This window comes from Dipodomys spectabilis, unplaced genomic scaffold (assembly GCF_019054845.1).
Source record: "Dipodomys spectabilis isolate Male_0828 unplaced genomic scaffold, ASM1905484v1 ptg000089l, whole genome shotgun sequence".
Classification (NCBI taxonomy): domain Eukaryota; kingdom Metazoa; phylum Chordata; class Mammalia; order Rodentia; family Heteromyidae; genus Dipodomys; species Dipodomys spectabilis.
This window is the reverse complement of record NW_024870766.1, coordinates 7,207,555-7,230,850: the sequence shown is the minus strand read 5'-3', so window position 1 is coordinate 7,230,850 and position 23,296 is coordinate 7,207,555. Positions and strand designations below refer to the sequence as shown.

Genomic DNA, 23,296 nt, shown 5'->3' with positions numbered 1-23,296 from the left:
TATCTTTGATTTTAAAGCCACAGACAAGAAAAGGCCACACAGTAATCAAGGAAACTATACTTGTGCATATACTGGTACACAAATATTTCGTACTAGAAAAATAGTGTCTGTTCTTTCTTAAATAGGGAATGTCCCACTTTGGCCAAGCACCTACTGACAAGATTATAACAAGATAGTGACAATAAACTTCTAACTGTATCTTAAAAGATATGAAGGACTCCAACTATGGCACATGGGACAGACCAGAGAGAGTAGAAAGGCAAAGTCAGGTGGAAAATCAAGGTTAGGCATCAAGGACCTTGAAGTGCGTAGAAAATCTGGTACTTGAGCAGTGCTAGAAAATAAAAGGCAGATCAGAATCTTTAAGTTTCTACTTTTCAGAATTCACTGTGATTTTTTCTTTTGAGATAAACACTTGTTTTACTTTGCACAGAATACCAGTTGTAACTATGTTGATTTTATAACTGTCTATAAGATATTTGGATCATATTCCTATCTTTTAAATTTACAGTTAGCCCCACTTTTCCTCCTCGTGGTCTCCTTTCTCTTCTCTGATATTTCCCCTCTATTTTATTTTTATTTTAAGTTCTGCATTTGAGAGAAAACATATGATACTTTTTAACATATCTATATACCTATGCATGTATATATAATGGTAAGTATCATGTGGATACAAAGACAAGTATGATATATATAGATATAATGACATCTATCTAACTATCTATCTATCTATCTATCAAATTTTCCTTATCTATACATTGTTAAGTACCTTGCATGATTCCATGACTTGTCTATTCTAAATGATTCCATAACTATCATGGACATGCAGCCGTTCCTATCTTTTACCTAATTTTAAGTTCTAAATTTTTTTTGTTTAAATAGGATCCATAAAACTTTGTAAACCTTCCATACTTTTGGCCAAATGATGTTCAAACCCACTGACTTATTTTTACAAAGCATTAGGAACCAATTGGTAGTCATCTACTAATTACTGTAGATGTTTTTGCTAAGAAGTCTAATGATCATATACCACTTGGCATGATTTGAAGCTGTAGAGCAAATGCATGGAAGTCAATAATGCATTTTCTTGAATAATTGAGAACATGTTGCTCTTCATGCATCATTCAGTTATTTCTGCCCTATTCAGTCAGCATTCGTTTTCATATTCTATCTATCTGTCTTCCCATATGTCAGTGAACTAAAAAGCTGAAAACTCTCCCGGACCCTCTTGATCCTTTAAGTAAGTTGTATTGCATGAGTGAAGTGCATCTTGCAAAATATGAGAGGCAGATGCCCATTCTTCTTTGGCAGTGGTGGTAAGCAAAGCTGGATTATGGGAGATTGCAATGTTTGTAACAGAGACCCTAGTTTTGTTCCAAAGAGTAAGCACTTAATTCTTTTTATTAAATAGTCATCTATTTGAATTATACAGGATGATTCTTGTTTCCAACACTAAATGTAAGTGATACTCTCCACGTCTTGTTCTTCTTTCCTAATAAGCACAAATCCTTTCCTCTTGTATAGTAATTTTACTATTTAGCATCGTTTTCCACACCAACATTTTACTATTACCAGTGTTTTTCCAGGAAAGTGACTGGATGTCTAAGGGTCTGTGAGATTTTTAAACCTTTCATGGGTTATAATCAGAAAGCCTTGAAATTTTCTATTTCACCTAACTTGCCTCTTCGCTCTCCTGGAACTCTCCTCTTATCTCCTAAGAACTAGCTTTAACAAAGGACACATGTTTTCTCTCACATGTGGAAGTTAGTTTATAAATAAAAAAAAAGTCTAGTTTATAAATAAACCTATATATGTAAATCTATACATATGTGCATAAATGTATTAACTGAAGTATAGTATATGTATGGGAGAACTCAAGTGGTGTAACTCCTTTGAACAATGAAGTCATAGTCTAAAAACATTGAATACAGGAAGTTGGTGTTTGTGGAGGAGGTCAAGGGGATTGGAATAGACAGAGAAGAATGTGAAGAGAATGCAGCCATTAATCTTCAGCGTATGTCTTATGAAACTAGGAACATTGAGGGTATGGGTAGGGTTGGGGAGAGAAGGGGTGAAGAATGAAAGAGTGATATTTATTGAGATGCATTGTACTCATAAACTGACATGTTGAATTGAATTTGTACAACGACTTAAAGAAAATAAAAAGATTTTTTTAAAAGAACCAGCTCTAGGCTCACTTGCTTACTCTAATGCATGGTTGTACATACCTTATCTCCTCAGTTAATGTCTTGAGAGCAGACACCATGCCCTGCACCGCCTCTTGTTTAAAGAAGTCTGTTCAGGACCTGCATCAGGGTTTGAGAGTAAACATTTTCTCCTCTAATTGCTTCCAATGTCAGCAAGGACCTTATTTTGAGGCAATGTTCAAACCACAAAACGGAAGCATAAACACAGTTTGTAGACAGTGTAGAAACAAGGAATCATAAATAAGGAACAAAGCTTGAGTTACTATAAAAGGCATAAACTGTCTTTAAACACAGTGCATTTTTTCTAGGACTAGAGATGCAGTTCAGTGGTAGAGCTCTTATGCAAGACTCTGAGTTCATTCACTGCAAAAAATAACTGAGTAACAGAAATTCATTGCTGCACAAAAGATCTTCGACAGTTGGTTGAAATTTTTCTCATTTCTGGTATCTGTGCACCTAGGATCCTTATGGAGCTTGTAGGCATTAGTTTGCTTACAGCATTACAGGTGATAGACATTTTGAATATCAACTCTAAATAAAAGCAACAACTAAACGCCTGCACAATGGAAAGTCCTACTCTAAATCTACTTCTTCCTACTCTGGCTTTTCCTATCCTCCCCTGTAGTCAACTTCAACTTAACTAATCCCAACTTCTATCTCATGTCCAGCCCCTAAGAAGAACTTAAAACTTTGCTGATACGTAATTCTGGATTTTCCCTCATCATGTAACCCCAGGAGACAAAAGGTATTCATTTGTATTCTTTATTGACTTCCTAGTCTACTTTACTATTTTATTTTGAAAGGTGTTTCAAAGCCTTTACACCATCAGTGTCTCAGCCTCAAACAAAAATGCTCCAAATTCTCTTTTCTAAATATACCTCCTAGATCCTATCTCCCCATTGGAGCTGCTTGTCTTGTTTCTTTCACCTTTGACCTTCTTCAAAGTTTATACCTACTTGAATCTCCATGTCCCCCCCTACCCTCCATGAACCACACTAAAGTGATTTCTGCCACCATCACTTCACAGAGACTAAAAATGTCAGAGATTGTGCATTAACGGCTAGATCCTACCATGTCTCTCCGTCTTCGTTTTACGCAATCAGCATTTGTTCTTGCTGACTTACCTGCTGCTTGGCTTTCTTCTCACTTGTGTCTCCTAGAATCCTCACTGTATCTTTCTAGTTGCTTCAGTTTTGGATGAATCTTCTCAAGCAGCTGAAATCCAACCCCACAAGGGAGATGAGTGGTGTGAAGTGTAGTTACAGAGGAGGGCAGAGAGGCAGTGTCGAGGCAGAAGTTGGAGAAATCAGCTGCTGCAACAGGTAAAGCTTGGACACCAAACCTGGGCTTCCACGACTTTACCTAAGAGGAACTAGAGCTAAGAGGCTTGAAAGTTGTGACGTGATAAGGAGACTAAAGCACAGATGATGAAAACCTGAAAGGAACGGAGTAAGAAAGCATGTTCAGGTCTGTCCGCGGGTGCCATGATGGCAGATGCGGCCTGTCTGGTGCTCCTGGGCTCCAGTCTTATCATCCTGTCCCAGCTGTTCATGGAGGTGAAAGTGCTCATCCAGGTGAGAGATGAGCCTCTTCCTCCAACAATAGGATGAAATATTTTGGGGCGGCAAGTATGTCAGCTTCCTGGGCTCTTTTGTTATGCTCTGCACATTGCAAGCATTGATGGGAAGCATTGCTTGTTCACAGGTTTAACTCCAAGACTGTGTTCAGGAATCCTTGGAACTGTGGTCCATAATCAAGTTTTACAGCACTATCAAGACCTGGACAAACCTGAGGAGTCAGGAATTGGAAGTTTCCATAGAGAAGGCTCATGTTCTTTTGGCCGAATTATCAAAGAGACAACTCCAGAGATGACCGCTCATTCTACTGCTACCTCATTTACACATCCCTTCCATGTGATCACTCTGAGATCTATGATACAGTTCATTGGCAGAGAATTGAAGTACTGTGGACTGTGTGACTCCATATTAACCATCTATCAGGAAGAGGGCATACTAGAATTCTTTGCGGGTCTCATTCCTCGCCTTCTAGGTGACATCATTTCTCTGTGGCTCTGTAACTCCCTGGCCTACCTCGTCAACACCTATGCACTGGACAGTGGGGTTTCTACCATGAATGAAATGAAAAGTTATTCCCAAGATGCCTCAGGATTCTTTGCCAATGTGTTGACCTATCCTTTTGTGCTTGTATCTAATCTTATGACTGTCAATAACCACAGGCTTGCTGGTGGATCCCTTCCTTACTCTCCACTGTATACTTTTTGGGTAGATTGCTGGTACATGCTGCAAAAAGAGGGAAATATGAGCCGTGGAAATATCTTGTTTTTCCAGAGGGTCTCCTGTAGGAAGACTTATTGTTATGACCTGAGAATGTTAATTTGAAGATGTGGGACAGGGGCAGTGACATTTCTATAGTCCCATATGCACAGAATTATAGGAGAGAATGTTGATTTCTATAGAGTGTGGCATGGTTTTTAAATAATCATTTAATCTTGGGAAAATGAAAAAAAAAAGAAGAAGAAAGCGTGCTCACCACCGTGCCGGCCAATGGGTCATAGAAGCGCTCCAGGAGCTGCACCACCGTGCTCTTCCCACAGCCGCTGCTGCCCACCAGAGCCAGCGTCTGGCCCTTCTTCACCTGCAGACTCAGTCCCTGAAGCACTGGGATGTCTGCCGGGTGGGATAGTTGAACTTCACTTCATTAAAGGTCACATTTCCTTCCAACACATTCTAAAATGAGAAGAGAAACAGTATCAAACACAAGTTTGATTACTTCAGCACTAGAAGCACAGAGTAGGACTAACCCTACTGTTGAAGAAGTGGATTTGTCTTCCTTATCCAGGCTGGGCTTGTGAACAGTTTGGTCCATAGGATGTGGTGAATGTTACTTTTGATTTCATGCTGATGATACAGATTGTCCTCCCACCCCTCTCTTCCTCTGTCTCTTTCAAAATAGGAAATGGTTCATGACAGTTCAAATGCATGCTATACTAATCAGATGGGGAGAATTGAACCATATATTTGGGGCAAAATAAATGTTTATTATTCAGTGCTACTGAGGCTTACTGGCTGGGTGTTACACAATATTATGGGGAAATTGACAGTGAATATACTATGTGGTGATGGAATGCCATCATATTCTTAGAAAACCTGTGAGCCACCTACTAATTATGTTGCATGACCAAATCAGGAAGCACATGAGATCATACACCCTTTTCACTACCACATGTTTAAGTACTTTTGTATATTTAGTTCAGGTTCCTCTTCTCCAACTGAGGTACCATTTTCTATAAGCACAACATTGTAACAGAAAAAAAGTACAAATTAACTTTTCCTTTGTCATTAAAAAATTTTATATTATTATTATAAACGTGATATACATAGAGGTTACAGTTATATAAGTCAGATAAAGAAAACATTTCTTTTTTGGCAATGTTAACCCTTTGTCATTTCTTAACTTTTCCACTGTTACTTTGCAAGTACTCTTTTATCAAGGAAGAGATTGTTTATCCAGCCATCTCTCAGGGTTTGTACAAGTGAGCAAATCACTTCTCTACCTTAACTGCTTGTAGGTAAGCCTTTACAAAGAGCCACCAGACTTCTTGCTCTGAGTTAGGCTTCTTCCCAGTGTCAAGGCCTTGTGCAGACCTCTGAATTGACTCGTCCCTCCCAGCCACACATTGGAAAAGGTCAGATGGTGAGTCAGCACTGGGAAAAAGAGAAGTTTACTGATGAAAGTCAGTGTCTCAAGGATGACAAAAATGCCAGTTTCTCAATCAGCAGGATCATAAGGGGTTCAATTAAGACATAAATCATGTGAATCCCTTCTTTAGTTTTGCTTTGCAAACATTAACCCAGTACTTACAACAGAACATTTTCACATCCCATCACTTCACATGCTACAAGTAGGTGACAAACTGGAAACATGCAGCATAGGAAAACTGCATAATTACCTGAGTGAAGGAGAATGTGATTTCAAGATGTGTGCTTTCTTCAAAGCATTTCTGTAAAAAAGACATTTGAAAACTTATTCCACTTTCATAGTCCTCTCCCCGCATCCCTTCTTCTTTTTTAACCAATACTGGGGCTTAGACTCAGTATATTGTGCTTTTATTTGTCTCTTTTTGCTCAAGAATGGTGCTCTACCACTTAGCCACACTCTCACTTCCAGCTTTTTGCTAGTGAATTGGAGGTAAGAGTCTCTTGGACTTTTCTGTTCAGCTGGCTTCAAACTGCAATACTCAGATCTTAGCCTCTTGATTTAGCTAGGATTTCAGGTATGAGACACAGAGTCTAGCTTTCATTTCTTAGTTTTAAAAAGGTAATTGGATAGGTCAGCAGAGGGGAACGGAAGAGCAACCATAAAGGGACACAGCAAAGGCAATACTCAGAGGAAAATCTATAGCTATGAATTCCTACATCAACAAATTGAAGAAATCTCAGACCAACAATTTAATGATATACATGAAGCTCCTTGAAAAAGAGCAAAAAGGCAAACCCCAATCCAGTAGGCAGAAACAAATAATTAAAATCAAATCATAATTAAATGAATTAAGAGTCCAAAGAACCATAGAAAGAATCAACAAAACCAAGAGTTGATTCTTAAAAAAAATTAACAAAATTGACAGACCCTTAGCAAATCTTACCAAAAAAGAAGAGAACACACTCAAATAAACAAAATCATTTCCAACATAACTTTGGGGGGTGGGCAGCAAGGAGTAAGGGAGGTGGGGAAGGGAAGGAGAATAGTAGGAGAAAAACAAAGGAGGGGATAATAATGAACAAGAAATATATTCATTATATTACTCATGTAAGTGCAACCCCTTTGTATAGCATCTTAACAATAAAATTAAATTAAAATAATCAGAGATGAGAATGGAAACATCACCATAGAAACAACCAAGATTCAGAACCTTATAAGGAAATACTTCTCAAACTTTTATGCTAACAAATTTGAGAATCTGGAAGAAATGGAAGAATTTCTGGCAAATATTGAAATGCCAAAACTAAGTCAAGAAGATTTAAACCAACTAAACAGACCCATATCAAGCACTGAAATAGAAACAACAGTAAGAGTCCTCCAAAAAAGACCAGGACCGGATGGATTTACAGCTGAATTCTACAAGGTCTTCAAAACAGAACTCGCACCAATACTCCTCCAAATCTTCAATGAAATTGTAGGTGAATGATCACTATCGAACTCTTTTTATGAAGCCAGCATAACCCTCATTTCAAAACCAGACAGGAACTCATCAAAGGAAAAAAAAAAACTAGATACCCATTTCTTTGGTGAACATCAATGCAAACCTTCTCAACAAAATTCTGGCCAATCAACTTCAACAATTCACCAAAAAAAAATTCTGTGATCAAAAAGGATTCATTTCAAGAATGCAAAGCTGGTTCAATATATGCAAGTCAATTAATGTAATTCATCACATCAACAAGAGCAAGGAGCTCATGTAACTGTAACCCCTCTGTACAGTATCTTTACAATAAAAAAATAAGAACAAGGATAAGAACCACATGATCATCTCAATAAATGATAAAAAGCATGTGACAAGATCCAACATCCCTTTATGATGAAAGCTCTGGAGAAACTAGGAATTCAGGGAACATTCCTCAATATAATAAAGGCTGTGTATGACAAACCTACCACTAGCATTTTACTTAATGGTGAAAAGCTAAAACCATTTCCTCTAAATTCAGGAACAGGACAAGGATATTCACTCTCGCCACTCCTCTTCAACATAGTATTAGAATGCCTACCTAGAGCAATAAAGCAAGAGGCAAAAACATAAAGGTGATACAAATAAGGAAAGATGAAGTAAAACTTTCCCTCTTAGCAGATGACATGATTTTGTATTTAAAGACCACCATGGACTCCATTCCCAAGTTACTCAAGCTAATCCAAAACTTTGGTAAAGTAGCAGGGTATAAAATTAACCCTCAAAAATCAATGGCTTTTCCAATATTATACTTAATGGGGAAAAGCTACAACCAATCCTCCTAAAATCAGGAACAAGGCAAGGATGCCCACTGTCTCCACTCCTCTTCAACATAGTCCTAGAACCCTTAGCCAGGGCAATAAGGCAAGAAAAAGACATTAAAGGGATCCGCATAGGGAAAGAAGAAGTGAAACTATCCCTTTTTGCAGACGACATGATACTATACCTCCATGATCCCAAAAACTCCATCCCCAAACTTTTAGAAATCATAAGTCACTTCGGCAAAATAGCAGGATACAAAATAAACCCACAAAAATCAGTTGCCTTCCTATACACTGATAATGTACAGGAAGAGAGGGAAATAAAGGGAGCAACCCCATTCACAATAACCTCCCAAAAAATAAAATATTTAGGAATTAACCTAACCAAAGAGGTAAAAGAACTATTTAATGAGAACTATAAAAAGTTAAAGAAAGAAATTGCAGAAGACACTAGGAAATGGAAAGACCTCCCATGCTCCTAGATAGGCCGACTTAATATAGTAAAGATGGTAATACTTCCAAATCTAATATACAAATTCAATGCAATTCCTATTAAAATCCCAATGATGTACATCACTGAAATACAGAAAACAGTCCAAAAATTTATATGGAACAACAAAAGACCTAGAATAGCCAAAACAATTCTAGGGGATAAAGACAATATGGGAGGGTTATCCATGCCGAACTTCAAACTACTACAGAGCTATAATAACAAAGACAGCATGGTACTGGCACAAAAACAGACCCGAAGACCAATGGAACAGAATAGAAGATCCAGAAATAAATCCACAGGCCTACAACCAGCTGATATTCGACAAAGGAGCCAAAGACATACAATGGAAGAAACACAGCCTCTTCAACCGCTGGTGCTGGGAAAACTGGGCAGCCACATGCAGAAAACTAAAAGTGGACCCCAGCCTATCACCATGCACCAACATCAACTCAAAATGGATTAAAGACCTTAACATTAAACCTGAATCTCTGAAACTACTGCAGGACAGAGTAGGAGAGACACTTGAACTAATAGGCACAGGAAGGAACTTCCTGAACAGAGTCCCAGGGTCACAACAAGTTGGAGAGAGACTCGACAAATGGGACTACCTTAAAATAAAAAGCTTCTGCACAGCTAAATCTATCGCAACTAAGCTAGAAAGACAACCAACTAATTGGGAAAAAATATTTACCAGCAATATATCAGACAAGGGGTTAACATCCTGTATATACAGGGAACTCAAGAAACTAATCCCTCCCAAACCTAACAAACCAATTACTAAATGGGCAAGGGAACTAAAGAGGGACTTCTCAAATGAAGAAATAAAAATGGCAAAGAAACACATGAGGAAATGTTCATCATCCCTGGTGGTGAAGGAAATGCAAATAAAGACAACCCTGAGATACCACCTTACCCACCCCAGTCAGAATGTCCCACATCCACAAATCAGCCAACGACAAATGCTGGAGGGGATGTGGAGAAAGAGGAACCCTATTACACTGCTGGTGGGAATGTACACTTATACAACCACTTTGGAAAGCAGTCTGGAGGGTCCTCAGAAAGCTAAAGATTGACCTCTCTTACGACCCAGTCATACCACTTCTAGGCATCTACCCTGAACAACAGGCACCAATATACAAGGAGCACCTCCATGTTTCTTGCAGCACTGTTCGCAATAGCTAGGATATGGAAACAACCTAGATGCCCCACCACAGATGAATGGATCCAAAAATTGTGGTATCTATACACAATGGAATATTATGCAGCCATTAGAAATGACAAAATAATGGCATTTGCAGGGAAATGGATGGAGCTAGAAGGAATCATGTTGAGCGAGGTAAGCCAAGAACGAAGAGACAAACGGTACATGGTCTCCCTGATAAGTGGATGCTAAATCCAAACTGTTAGGTGATACGACAAAACTAACAGGACTTAAGAAACAAAGAACTCCCTCTCATCTGGTTGAACCACTACTAAATATCCCCATGCTGCTGATCACAAATATGGTATATAACATGTGAACACTGTTATATATTACAGACTGTGATAGACAATTTGCTCCAGGAAAGTTAGAATGAACTTGTGACTTTGAAATTATGTAATCACTTAATCACAATCAAAACAACAAAAAAAAAAGAACCTCGGGGAAGGGAGGGAGAGAGGGGATGGTAGGGGGAAAACAATGGAGGAGGTAACAATGTTCAAGAGGAAGTGTACTCATTACCTCACTCATGTAACTGTAACCCTCTGTATAGTATCTGTACAATAAAAAAAACAACAAAAAAAAGTCAATGGGTTTTGTGTATGCCAATAATGAGAAGAACACGGCTGAAATCAGAAAATCAACTCCTTTTGTAATAGTCCTCCCCAAATAAAATACCTAGGTATTAACCAAAAAAGTGAAGGATCTCTATGATGAAAACCTTAAAAACCTGGAAAAGGAAATTAAAGCAGAACTAAGGAAGTGGAAAGACCTCTCATGCTCCTGGTTGGGAGGATTGACATCGTGTAAATGGCAATACTCCAAAGGCTATCTACAAATTCAATGCAATACCCATCAATATCCCAACTTCTTTCTTCAATAAAATAGAAGAAGCAATCCAAAAATTCATATGGAACAATAAAAGACCCAGAATAGCAGAAAGAACAGTGCTTTCCTTAGCAGAAAGAACAGTGCTGGAGGAATATCAGTACCAAATGTCAAACTCTACCACAAGGCCATAGTAATCAAAACAGCTTGGTACTGGCACAAGAACAGACCTGAGGACCAATGGAATAGAACTGAAGACCCAGAAATGAACCATCTAATCTTCGATAAGGGAGCCAAAAAAATGGGATGGAAGAAAGACAGCTCCTTCAGTATATGGTGCTGGCAAAACTGGCTAACCACCTGTAGAAAACTAAAGTTAGATCCTTATATATCACTGAACCAGAATCAAATCCAAATGGATTCAAAGATCTTGAAGTAAAAGCCGACACCTGAAAACATTACAGCCACAGGCTGAAATTTTCTTAATAACAACCCAGGAACACAACAAATCAAAGATTAGACAAATGGGATTGCATTAATCTGCAGAGCTTCTGCATGGAAAAGGACATAGCTAGCAAGATCAATAGAAAGCACAGAGATTGGGAGAAGATCTTCACTAGCCATACAACAGACAAGAGCCTCATATCTAAAGTATACTTAGTACTCAAAAAATTAAATTCCTCAAAAACAAATCCTCAAAGAAACAATTGTCCCATTAATAAATGGGCTAAAGACTTAAAAAGAGACTTCTTTGAAGAGGAAGTAAGAATGGCCAATAGACACATGAATGAAGAAATGCTTAATATCTCTGGCAATAAAAGAAATGCAGATCAAAACAACATTGAGATTCCACCTTACCCAAGTTAGAATGGCTATAATCAAGAACTCTAATAACAACAGATGCTGGAGGGGATATGGCCCAAAAGGAATCCCTACTGCATTGTTGGTGAGAGTGTAAACTTATTCAACCACAAGAGCTCCCCTGTGACCCAGCAATCCCACTTCTGGGCATTTACCTCAATGATCACAAACAAGGCCGTACTAAAGCTACCAGCACAACTTTGTTTATCACAGCATTATTCTCTATAGCTAAGACATGGAACCAAACTTGATACCCCTGAGTAAATGAATGGATTGAGAAAATGTGGTGTGTGTGTATGTGTGTGTGTGTGTGTGTGTGAATGAATTCTATGGTTCTGTCAAAAGAATGGCACCACCACATTTGTAAAGAAATGGAAAGACAGAAAGAAAATCATATTAAGTGAAGCAAGCCAGACCCAAAGAAACATAGGTCCCATGGTTTCCCTTATTTGCAATAATTAGTATACATCTAGGATACTCTTATCAGATGAGCAGAATAGCTCAATAGCTATGTATATATGACCATATAAGAGGATGCTAAGCAAAATGAATTCCAAGAACTCAGAACAAGAGATTTTTTTCTTTGCTGCTGTTTTTTTAATGTACCATGTGATTATTTCTTTTGTTCTTCCCCCTATGGTATATCCTCTGTTGTTACTGTATTTGATTTTGGTACCCTGGTATTGTATATACATTTATTTGAATTAGGGAAGGGGAACAACAGAATGATGAGACAAAGGACAAGGGAGGAAACCAATGCAACAGAGATATTCATAAGACAATGTGTTGGAAACAATCTGTACAACTTGGGGAGGGGGTAAAGGAGACCAATGAGGGAAGAGGTAACAAGTTTGACAAGAATTGTACTTATTACCTTACTTATGTAACTATAACCCCCCCATACATCACCTTGACAATAAAAAAATGTAATTGGATAGATTGGCAGAGGGGCACAGAAGAGCAACCACAAAAATGAACTTAGTGTCTAAAGGGATACGTTAGCTCCTCCTTTTACTTCCCAGTCACAGGAATTTAAGAAACTACCTCATCTAGGTGTTCCTCATCTTTAATGTAGGATTAATTGCCTCTCAATGTACTGGTATAAAGATAAATTAAGCCTGTGAACTTTGTACAGAGCTGTTAAAGATTAACAAATGAATGTTCCCTCTCTTCTCCCAACTATTGAATAGAGATACATGTTCTCTAGCAATCATTCCTCACGTTTACCCAGCACTCACGAGTACACAGACCATGTGGCTAGCACAGGGGAACGGGCATGGCCCTGACTTCGGGGATCTCAGGGCTCTGTTGGGTCATTATTTATACATTGGAGAAACCACACCAATGATATGCTACAAGTTCCCCCTCAGAGATGTTCCTGCCTGAGTGTGAGTGTCCTATTTATCTCAAGGTTAATTACAACTGCTTCTCAGTTGGATGCTTCCTGGTACTCTCTCTACTTCACTCTACTTTCTAGTCAAAATTATCCCTTTGAAAGCAAATATGATGGTTGAAACATTTCTCATATTCCTGTCTCACTCCTCACAGCTTCTTACCTGTATAGTACCCGCAAACACTGTTCATACATCTTTTCAAACTTTTGCTCCTGAGTCAAAGAAACTACAGTTCTCAATTTTTCTTTTTTTTAAATAAGTTTCTTATTGTGAAAATACTATACAGATGGGTTACAGTTACATGAGCAAGGTAATGAGTACATTTCCTATCAAGCATTGTCGCCTCCTCCTTTGTCTTTCCCCTACCATCCCTGCCCTCCCAGTTTGCAAGTTTTCTATCACTTGCATAGTAATCTGCAACAGACACTATACATGACAAAGAGGCCAAAGGGAAAAATTAAATATGAATTCTATTAAACAGATTAATAAAACTATGATTACAAGTCACCTATGTGCCATTTAGTATTTATTGTGTGTACCCTCTCCATGGAAAAGTATACTAATTAAATTATCAGACACAATTTTAGATCTGGAAAAGAAATGAATTAATTCAATCTTCTCTTCTTTAAATGAAATCAAGGCGATCACTTTTCTAAAACCAAATAGCTTTGTATGCCTTTGCAAAATTCCATTGGTAGATTTATCTCTTTTTAGACTCTGGGGTTATTTTTAAGAGGTCAGCCAAGTTCTGTTCTGTTCTCTCATTTCTGCAGTCATCTAAAACAGGTGACAATGGAAATACTCTGCCACCAGAAGAGCACTTTGATTTCAGGCAGAACATAACTACCAGAAACACAAATAAGTTTATATCTTGGCTCTAAGAATTAGCTTCTCATCAGCACATTCATTACCTTTCTCAGGCTCACCTAAAGTTCTCTATAAGGAACAGAACATTTGCCAGGAAACCTAGTAGATGGCATAGAAGCACTTGTAAACTAGTGAGAGAATATAGGCAATCTTGTAAAAAACAAAAACAAAACAAAACGAGAATCCAAGGAAGTTTAAACAGAAAAGGAATAAAAAGATGGGATAGAATGAATACTGGTGGATTCGTCCTTATCCTCTCCGTCCCATAAAATGAGACCACTTTCTCAATTAAAGAGATTTAAACATCCTTGAAAGAATGAAATAGAAGGAGACACAGTGTAGAGAGAAAAGGAGAAGTTAGAGAGGAAGACGGAAAGAACTGAAAGACAGTAGCCAAGAGGAAGATAAGAGTATATGAAGATGATTAGATCCCAAATTCAAAGGAGACTCCGAGACACTCAGCTAAAGGAGCGAGGAACTCTTATTTTATTTATATTTTTTTATTTATTGTGAAAATACCGTACAGGGGGTTACATTTTAGCCAGGTGACAGCCGCTTCCCCCTCTAGGGGCAGTGGGAGAAGGGCCCCAGCTCAGGGTAGGATGGGTTTTTGTAGGGTTAGGTTACACGAACGACCCATGCAAGGCTGGTTTGGCACATTCTCATTGGTTATGGTTATATGACCTTTAAATTCATTTGTTCCTTACGGTCACTATCATGCGTAATAATTTGTGGTAGGCTGCCCGCCCGGGTGGAACCACTCGGTGGTGGCAGTTTTTAATTGGAGGGTAACAGTGGTGCGGCTTGTGGACCCAAGGCTTTGTTGTTGAGGTAAGCAAGCAAGGTTACAGAAGCAAAACATAGCCTTGAGTCACAAGAGCAGAAAAACATAATCTTGACTTGGTCAGCATGACCGATACTGTCAGTGTTACAGACACTATTGATACTTGATTCCAAAACGTCAACACATATCTTGGATTACAGAAGTCAAAATACAACCTTAGGTGGGGTAATCTATTTTACAGAAATGATTTTTTATTATAAGCTCCTGACTAATACAGCAGCTCAGTACAGCTGGTGATAAGCCTCAAGGCTGTCAGTGGCTTCAGCAGAGTTTGTGGTCCACTGTAAAGCTGTCAGCTTGGTAAACTTGAATGAGGGAGAGATGTTCTTTTGCTTTTTAGCAAGGATGGAAAGGGGGCTGTCCAGCATTAGCCTGGAGTTTTCCTTTACCAAGTGGTTTTGCCTTTTTTCAATAATTTAGTTCTGCTTTCTGATTTCATATTTTTGTTCTCATGGATATCCTCCTTTTCCAAGGAAAAGGGGACTCAGGGAAGAGAGTAAATTTTCAACAGCAGGAGGGACTGAGGCCAGGCAATAGGAGGAACTTTCTGCCAGTGACTAGTAACTCAGATATCACAAAGACAATGGCCCAAGTCAGAAAAGTGTATGGAAACCCATCTCAATCTTTGAGCAGAAGGATGTATTACTACTTTCCTTTCATTTCTAATCTGCCAAATAAGCACAGAAAATACTGTCTTGAAGAATGGTTATTAAACCATTCTCAGAGCACAACAAATAGCAAGGAATAACAAAAAATCCTGATGTTGTACTCAGTTTAAACAAGCAATTGTTTTTAGGCTCACCTTCCTGAACCTTCCAGCGTCTGGTTATTTTTCAGAGCTTGTGCAGTTAGCATTTTCATCTGAATAATTCCTCCTATTGCCATTATGGGTAAAATTGCCATTATGGGTAAAATTGCCAAGGGCAAAAGGGCTAGATGCCAGCCAAGATAAAGGAAATAATAATTCCTGTCCCAAGATTTGCTTATTCTGGGCAAGTAAAGCAAGCTTGGAACCCATTGCCTAGAAAACAAAACAAATTGGAGACATGTATTAATACTATCATTAAATTTTGTGCTTATATATTCTTAATGATTGACACTGTTCTTTCATGAAATTATTTTCTTCATTATTAAATAAGAGTAAAACATTACTTATAAAAAGTTGTAGTTTCCCACAACAAATCAAAGAAAGGTTGGACAAATGGACTGCATGAAGTTGCAGAGCTTCTGCATGGCAAAAGACATAGCTAGCAAGATCAATAGAAAGCCCAGGGACTGGGAGAAAATCTTCACTAGCCATACAACAGACAAGGGTCTCATATCTAAAATATACTTAGAACTCAAAAAATTAAATCCCCCAACAACAAATCGTCAAAGAAATAACTGCCCAATAAATAAGTGGGCTAAAGACTTAAAGAGAAACTTCTCTGAAGAGGAAAGAAGGACCGCCAATAGACACATGAAGAAATGCTCAACCTCTCTAGCCATAAAAGAAATGCAAATCAAAACAACACTGAGATACCACCTCACCCCAGTTAGAATGGCAAAAATTAAGAACTCTGATAACAACAGATGATGGAGGGGATATGGACAGAAGGGAACCTTTTCTGCATTGTTGGTGGGAATGTAAACTTATTCAACCACTTTGGAAAGTAGTATGGAGTTTCCTCAAAAGACTCCACATAGAGCTCCCCTATGACCCAGCAATCCCACTTTTGGGCATTTACCTAAACGTTTACAAACAAGACCACACTAAAGGGGCTGGGAAGATGGCTCAGTGGTAGAGCGCTTGCCTTGCATGCCTGAGGCCCTGGGTTCGATTCCTCAGCACCACATAAGCAAAAAGAAAAAAGCCGGAAGTGGCACTGTGGCTCAAGTGGTAGAGTGCTAACCTTGAGCTGAAGAGCTGAGGGATAGCGCCCAGGACCAGAGTTCAGGCCCCACAACTGGACCCCCCCCCCAAACAAAACAAAACAAAAGACCACACTAAAGCTACCAGCACAACTATGTTTATTGCAGCATTATTTACCATAGCTAAGATATGGAACCAACCCAGATGCCCCTCAGATGCAATAACTAGTAGATGAATGGATCAAGAAAATGTGGTATATATACACAATGGAATTCTATGCCTCCATCAGAAAGAATGACATTGCCCCATTTGTTAGGAAATGGAAAAGCTTGGAAAAAATTATATTAAGTGAAGTAAAGCCAGGCCCAAAGAAACATAGGTCCCATGGTTTCCCTTATTTGCAATATCTAGTATATGTCTGAGTCAAGCAAAAAAGGTCAGATAAGGTGATGTTAGGGCAATGAACCCTAAGATATGTATCCAAATGTTTTTTTTCTTTCATGCTATTGTTTCTAACACATTTATAAGATTATTTCTTTGTTGCTTTGTATGTTCCTCCCCCACAGTATAACCCCTGCTTTCACTGTATTTGATGTCCATATAATTTGGGGAGGGGAAGGGGAAAAACAAATCATTTAACTAGGGATACAGGTGGACCCATTGCAACAATGAGAAGTACAAGACGTTATGTCAAAACGAACTTTACAACTTTGGTGGGGGGGGGGGGTCGGGGAGGATTGGGGGGGCGGGGGGAGGATGGGAAGGGGTGGGAAGGGGAAACAAAGGAGGAGGCTACAATGCTTGATAAGAAATGTACTCATTATCTTGCCCATGTAATTGTAACCCCTCTGTACAGTATTTTCACAATAAAAAAAGTTGTAGTTTCGAACATGTAAATATTTACAACCTCTAACACACTCAAAGTAAAAGATTAATAATTGAGAATTCAGTTACATATTCCCTTCATGGAGAGAGGGTTAGGTGTAGTTTGTTTTTTGTGCCGGGACTGGAGATTGAATTTAGGATTTTGTGCTCTCACATTTTTTTGAGGCACAACTGGTGCTCTACCACTTTAGCCACACTTCCAGTTCTCGCTTTTTTGCTAGTTAATTGGGAATAAGAGTCTCTTAGATTTGTCTGCCTGGCTGGCTTTGAACTTTGATCCTAAGAGTCCAGCCTCCTGAGTAGCTAGAACTATGGCTGTAAGTCACCAGTACCTGGATATTTTATTTTACTTTATTAAACAAAGAATAGTCACTGAAGCAAGGTATGCAAATTAGCAAAGTAAAAGAGTATATTAATTATATTATAATTGGAATGTGTTCAGTGGGAGTCACAGGCTTGACTTCTTTGAGCAACAGTTTGGAATTTTTCTCCTCTGCTAGAAGACCTTAAGACAGCAACAGTCATGAGGTCATAAGGCATAGTTCCTTCTCTTATCCTAGCCTTTGAAGTTAGAACAAAGACCTCAGATAGCTTTATTTGCAAACCCTACACCTTCATGTAAATTGCAGGGCTGGCAACATCCTATAATTAGCTCATGCTCTCTACTTGCCTTCACTTTATGCAAGCGCATGCATACATAAATAATCAGAACTAAAGTGTGTGCTGCTTCAATCTCCTAACAGAGACAGTTTGACCTGCCTTGTCCACAGCAGGAATGATGTAAATTGTCAATATTAGGTATGTAACTACTTACAATTCAGCATGAAATTTGTTATTAACCATATTAAATTGTATCTGTGCCTATATAAAATTCTTATGATGAGTTGATTTGGAAAAAATTGACACATTGGGAAATTATGGAACTTAATTACATTATGAATTTTAAGAATCTTCAAATTATCAGGTGACTTTCTCAAAATAAGTTAAATAAAAATAAAATAGAAATATTCTAGTTGTCTCAGAACCACATGTCCAGCTGTGTTCTTCTCCTTTCTCTTCAGCCCCTGCTTAGTGACAACTTGGTGGTAAATGCCTTTCTTTCTCATGAGCTCCTCGTGATTTCCTTTCTCCACAATGACACCATCATCAAAGCCAGCAATGACATCAGCACTACGAACTGTAGAGAAGCGATGAGCTATCACAATGGTGGTCCATCCTTCTCTGGCCTAAAGAGGCAAAGATGTGGCTTTTGATGACATTACTCATTACATCTCAAAACTCACCTACCCAACTTATAATTACCAAACACAGATGCTTTGTATATTGTAAAACATCAAAGTAATAAAGATATTCTCTGAATGATAAATGTATAGTCCATTGATAATGATTTCTTGATGTAGTAAGTTAAAACACAAATATCACAAGTACCTACTGTTAAAATGGTTATTGTAAAGGTACTGTGCAGTGAGGTTTCAGTTGCAGGCAATAAGTATATTTCTTTTTGAACAGTGTCACCTCGTCCCTCGTTTTCTCCCAGTTTCTCCCTCCTGGCCCATCACTCCCCCAGGTTGTAGAGTTCATTTCAACATAGTGTCTAGTAGTACCACTGCTGCATTTGTCAGTCTTTGTCTACCACTTCTGCTCCCTCTCACCCTCACCAAAACAGATAAACTGACAAACAAGACAAAAGATACAGAAATAAACACAGCGACAAAAGGAGGCGGGGGGAAGCAAAACATCAAAAACCTACAAGAACATATTTTAATGTTATTTTACACTTCTCTATCCACTTAAACTTAGCAAATGTTTTCAGCCATTGTGTTGGCAAACAACATAGCTTCCTGACTTACCACACCAGATACCTCACATTGATGGTCCTAATGTCCTGTCCATCAATACTGACCTGGAAGCTTAAAACAAGGTGATTTTCCTTTATTTCTAGCAGACATTATCCCCGGAGTGAGGTGAGGTGGTCCCTGCTGATGGCTGCGGGTCTAACTCACCACGCCCTCTGTGGGATCATATAGCCTCTGGATCAGCTGCACTGTCGTGCTCTTCCCACAGCCACTGTTCCCAACCAGGGCCACTGTCTGTCCACTCTGCACCTTCAGGTTGAGTCCCTTCAAGACCTACCAAGTTGAGTGAGAAGTAAGATACAGACACAGAGTATGAACAGATACCTCTTTCCTTTAAAAAAAAATCTCAGAGGGAAAGTATCAGAAATTCTTCATCAAATAGATTAACCATTTATCAAATGATTAACTATGTTTTAAGATGGGTAACTGAAATGAATATTTCTGAATTCCAAATTTCCCTTGATATTATCTTGTTTGTGTCCATTCATCAAGAAGATGTAAATGCTTGCCTTCTGAGGAGAAAAATATTTTAGGAAATTGCTAGCTTACAATAATTTATTTGGAATGATATGTTATCAAGAGTTAAAGTGATAATGACTGTTACGGGCAAATAGCCATGTGAGACTTTCATTACCAATGATCTTGAAGACTTCATAAGCTGCTCCTCTGGCATTTGCTAAAGCTTCAATGTATGGGAATTCCTATCCAACGGTAATAGCCCCAAATAATACAGAAAGTGAGACCTGAAGAAAGAGACCAAAAACAAAATAAAATAAACACCTATGTTTGTCTTCACTACAACTCTTTCCATACTTGGTTACTTCCAACATAAACAATTCTATTTTTTAAATGGCAAAAATAAAGGTATAGGGTATTAAAAGCCCTCTCAAGCCATGTCCAGGTGTCTTACACTTGTAATCCTAACTACTTGGGAGGCTGGGATTAGAAAGATGTGAATTCAAGGCCAGCTCAAGCAAAAAAGTTCATGAGATCCTTAAACAATAGCTGGGTATGGTGGTATGGTACGCATGTCATTCTAGCTATACTATGTGTATCAAACTTATTCAATAATAATTATCTCCCTTATAATGAGATCAGGGGATACCAAGCCCATTTAGCAGAAGATGGGGCAAAGGCTTGAAGAGTTTAGAGGATTTGTTCCATGTCTTAGAGATGGTAAATATCATAAATGGAATTTGAATCAATAGGCCTGATGTAAAATCCTGCACTGAGTCTTTCAAATGCCTACAGTTTGTGAAGCTGACTTTGTGTTCAGAAAGCAATGGATTTAACTGCTAGGGCTAGGGGTGTAGCTCACAGAAAGAGGAGCCTGACAGTGATATATGAGTCCTTAGGCTCAACTCAGCAGCAGCAGCACAATATAGGAAATAAAATAATGAAGTAAAATAAGTTGCTAATCCATGTCGACAGTAAGCCTTGAGAACCTAGGGTCACCCAAAGAAAAATTACTATGTTGTCTTAAAAGAAAAAGTCTTCTAAGGGAAAATTATCCTTCCAATTTGAAAGGGGACAGGGCCAGCTATACTGACCTATCAGAGACTCTGGCTGCAGGGTAGGGAAACAAACCAATGTAACAAGGCAATACTGTCAGAACTATTAACTTTCCTCCTGGGAACCAAGCAAGTACTGTAAACAACTGCTCTCCCAGAAAGATCTTTAACCACTGCTCCTTTCCTGCCTGCTCACCAGCCCTTCCACCACTTGTTGGTGATAGAGTTAAAAAGAAATCAAGAATTGGAGGAGCTTCAGTTAAACTAGTTGTAGGTAACCTCAAAGCAAACTCATATACTTGGCACACTTGCCTTATTTGTGGGCCAATGACACTGCCCAATAGGGATGCAGACATTTTTGTTATACTTCACCGGAATAGTCACATAGTAGCTGCTAGGAAGATACATGAGCTTGGTTTACAATTATGTCATTGTCTTTCAAACGAAGTAAGCTAACATCCCATGGCAAGACTGTGTACTCGTGCAAAGTTTTACAATGCAGAAGACCTTGAAACTGAATTTTCCTTTAGGATGACTGTTGGCTGTGGTAAAGTCATCCTGTGATGGCTGGCACTCCAGCTGCTCAGGTTCTGCCTGGCTGCCTGCATCTCGGTGGCCCTGACCTGGCTCGCCACCTGGCCTGGTCAGCAAAGACAGCTCCCTTACCATCAATTTCTTGCTCACCCGCGTACCATTAATTTCCCATACACAATGCAGACTCCCCTTTCCCAACTCCTACAGCTATATTTTCCCTACCTTATTCTACAGGTTCACGCAGCTTAATAGCAGCTGGGATGGAAGTAGCCTGTCAGGTTCTCTGACATTAAACCTTTCTTTCCCTGGACATGTGTGGTATGTTTTCTTCAGTCCAGACTTTTATCAATGGCTAAAAGGAATTCTGTTTTATAAACTGTGTGGGGTGGATTGGCTGCCATTCAAAAAAACTTCAAAATTGAGTTAGTTGTGTTTTGCCATTTGTTGCTGACAGTGGTAAATTGGGAAATAAAAATGAGGCATTTAGTATCAGGCTTCCTCCAAAGACATTTCATAAAACGAAAGTTCATGCTAGAGAGATTGGAAATGGTCATTTTAGCCTACAGGAAAATTTTGGCAAGGGAGCTGCAAAAAAGACTACAAAATTGCTTGTCTGATTCATTTAATTTCCTTCCTACTTTTTTCCTCAATGCTGCTGTCTATCTTTTCATTCTCACTGTCTGTCTCTCTACTGAGGATTAAGCTCAGAGCTTCAAACTTGCTCTACCATTTGGGTTATTTCCTAGTCATCTCAGTTTACTTAAAAAATTTTTTTTGAGATAAAGTCTTAGTAAGTTTTCCCAGGTTGGCCTCAGACTCACAATCTTCCTGTTTCTTCTTCCCAAGAAAACTGGAATTACAGGCTTGTGCCACCATACCTTGCAATATCCTTTAGTATCCTTTAATTCTCTAGTATTCAACACTTACTCAAAATACATTCTTTTATTGCTTTTTATTGCTTTTATGCAGTTTCGTTGTCATTTTAATTGGTTCATGTCTTTGATTACTTATTTACAACTTACAGTGAGCACTTGGCCAATAGAATATTCATTGGAAAGGACTGAAGAGGTCCCATACCTGAAAGGAGAGCATTTGATGTAGAGATTAACATAAAAGCAGCACCAGTGGAAATATTGGCTGTGATATCTCTCTTTTGCCCAATTCTTTCAGCTTCTTCTAAATTTTTATTGAATCTGGGAAAAAGAACAGAAATCTCATATACTTGTAACTTATGGAAATAAGTCAGTGTTGCATGATGGTTATTGAGTAGACTGAATGTGTCCAGACATGTGTTTTGCATCTACTTCCTGCTTTGGCTATACATTAACCCTATGTGTTATTATTCTTTTATTTCCTATTGCAGAATAGGAAACCAAGGCTTATGGAAAGTAATTTATTTGTGGAAAGAACTTCTAAAAGTTTCTTCTTTGCACTTAGAAATATCAAAATGAGCGTAGCAATATTTAGCAAATTCCAAAATACATATTGTCTCAGACAGAAAACAAAACAGAAGCAATGAGAAGAATTGTTTTACTTCAAAATATGCATGCTGGCTGGGAATGTTGATGTATAGTTATAATTCTGGCTACTAAGGAGGTAAAGGCAGGAAGATCTCAAGTTTGAAGTCAGCAGAAAGTTAGTGACACACTATCCCAAAAAACAAATTTAAAAAAAAATTCATGGTTGAGCGTTTGCCTACCAAGTATCAGGTCCCAAGTTTAATTCCCGGCACTACAATAAAAAAGTCTGTATACCTATTTCAATAATTAATATATATATAATGCTAGAAAGTATTAAACCTAAAGTAAGTCATTAGAAATCTCTGAATCTAATGAAATTTTGTGATGTTGATTTCCTTTGTCTTGTTTACTTTAGGAACTACTGACAAGATCAATGGCAAGATTACACATGCCACAGTGAAGCTGTGAGACTATTGTAAGAGCATGTTGAGAACTTTGCA

General features: G+C 38.5%; 2 pseudogenes; one reads left to right on the top strand and one right to left on the bottom strand.

Moving 5' to 3' along the window:
• The window catches only part of LOC122111797, a 62,358-nt pseudogene that overhangs the window by 14,475 nt on the left and 24,587 nt on the right, over nucleotides 1-23,296 (bottom strand).
• Nucleotides 3,695-4,606, top strand: LOC122111775 (annotated as a pseudogene).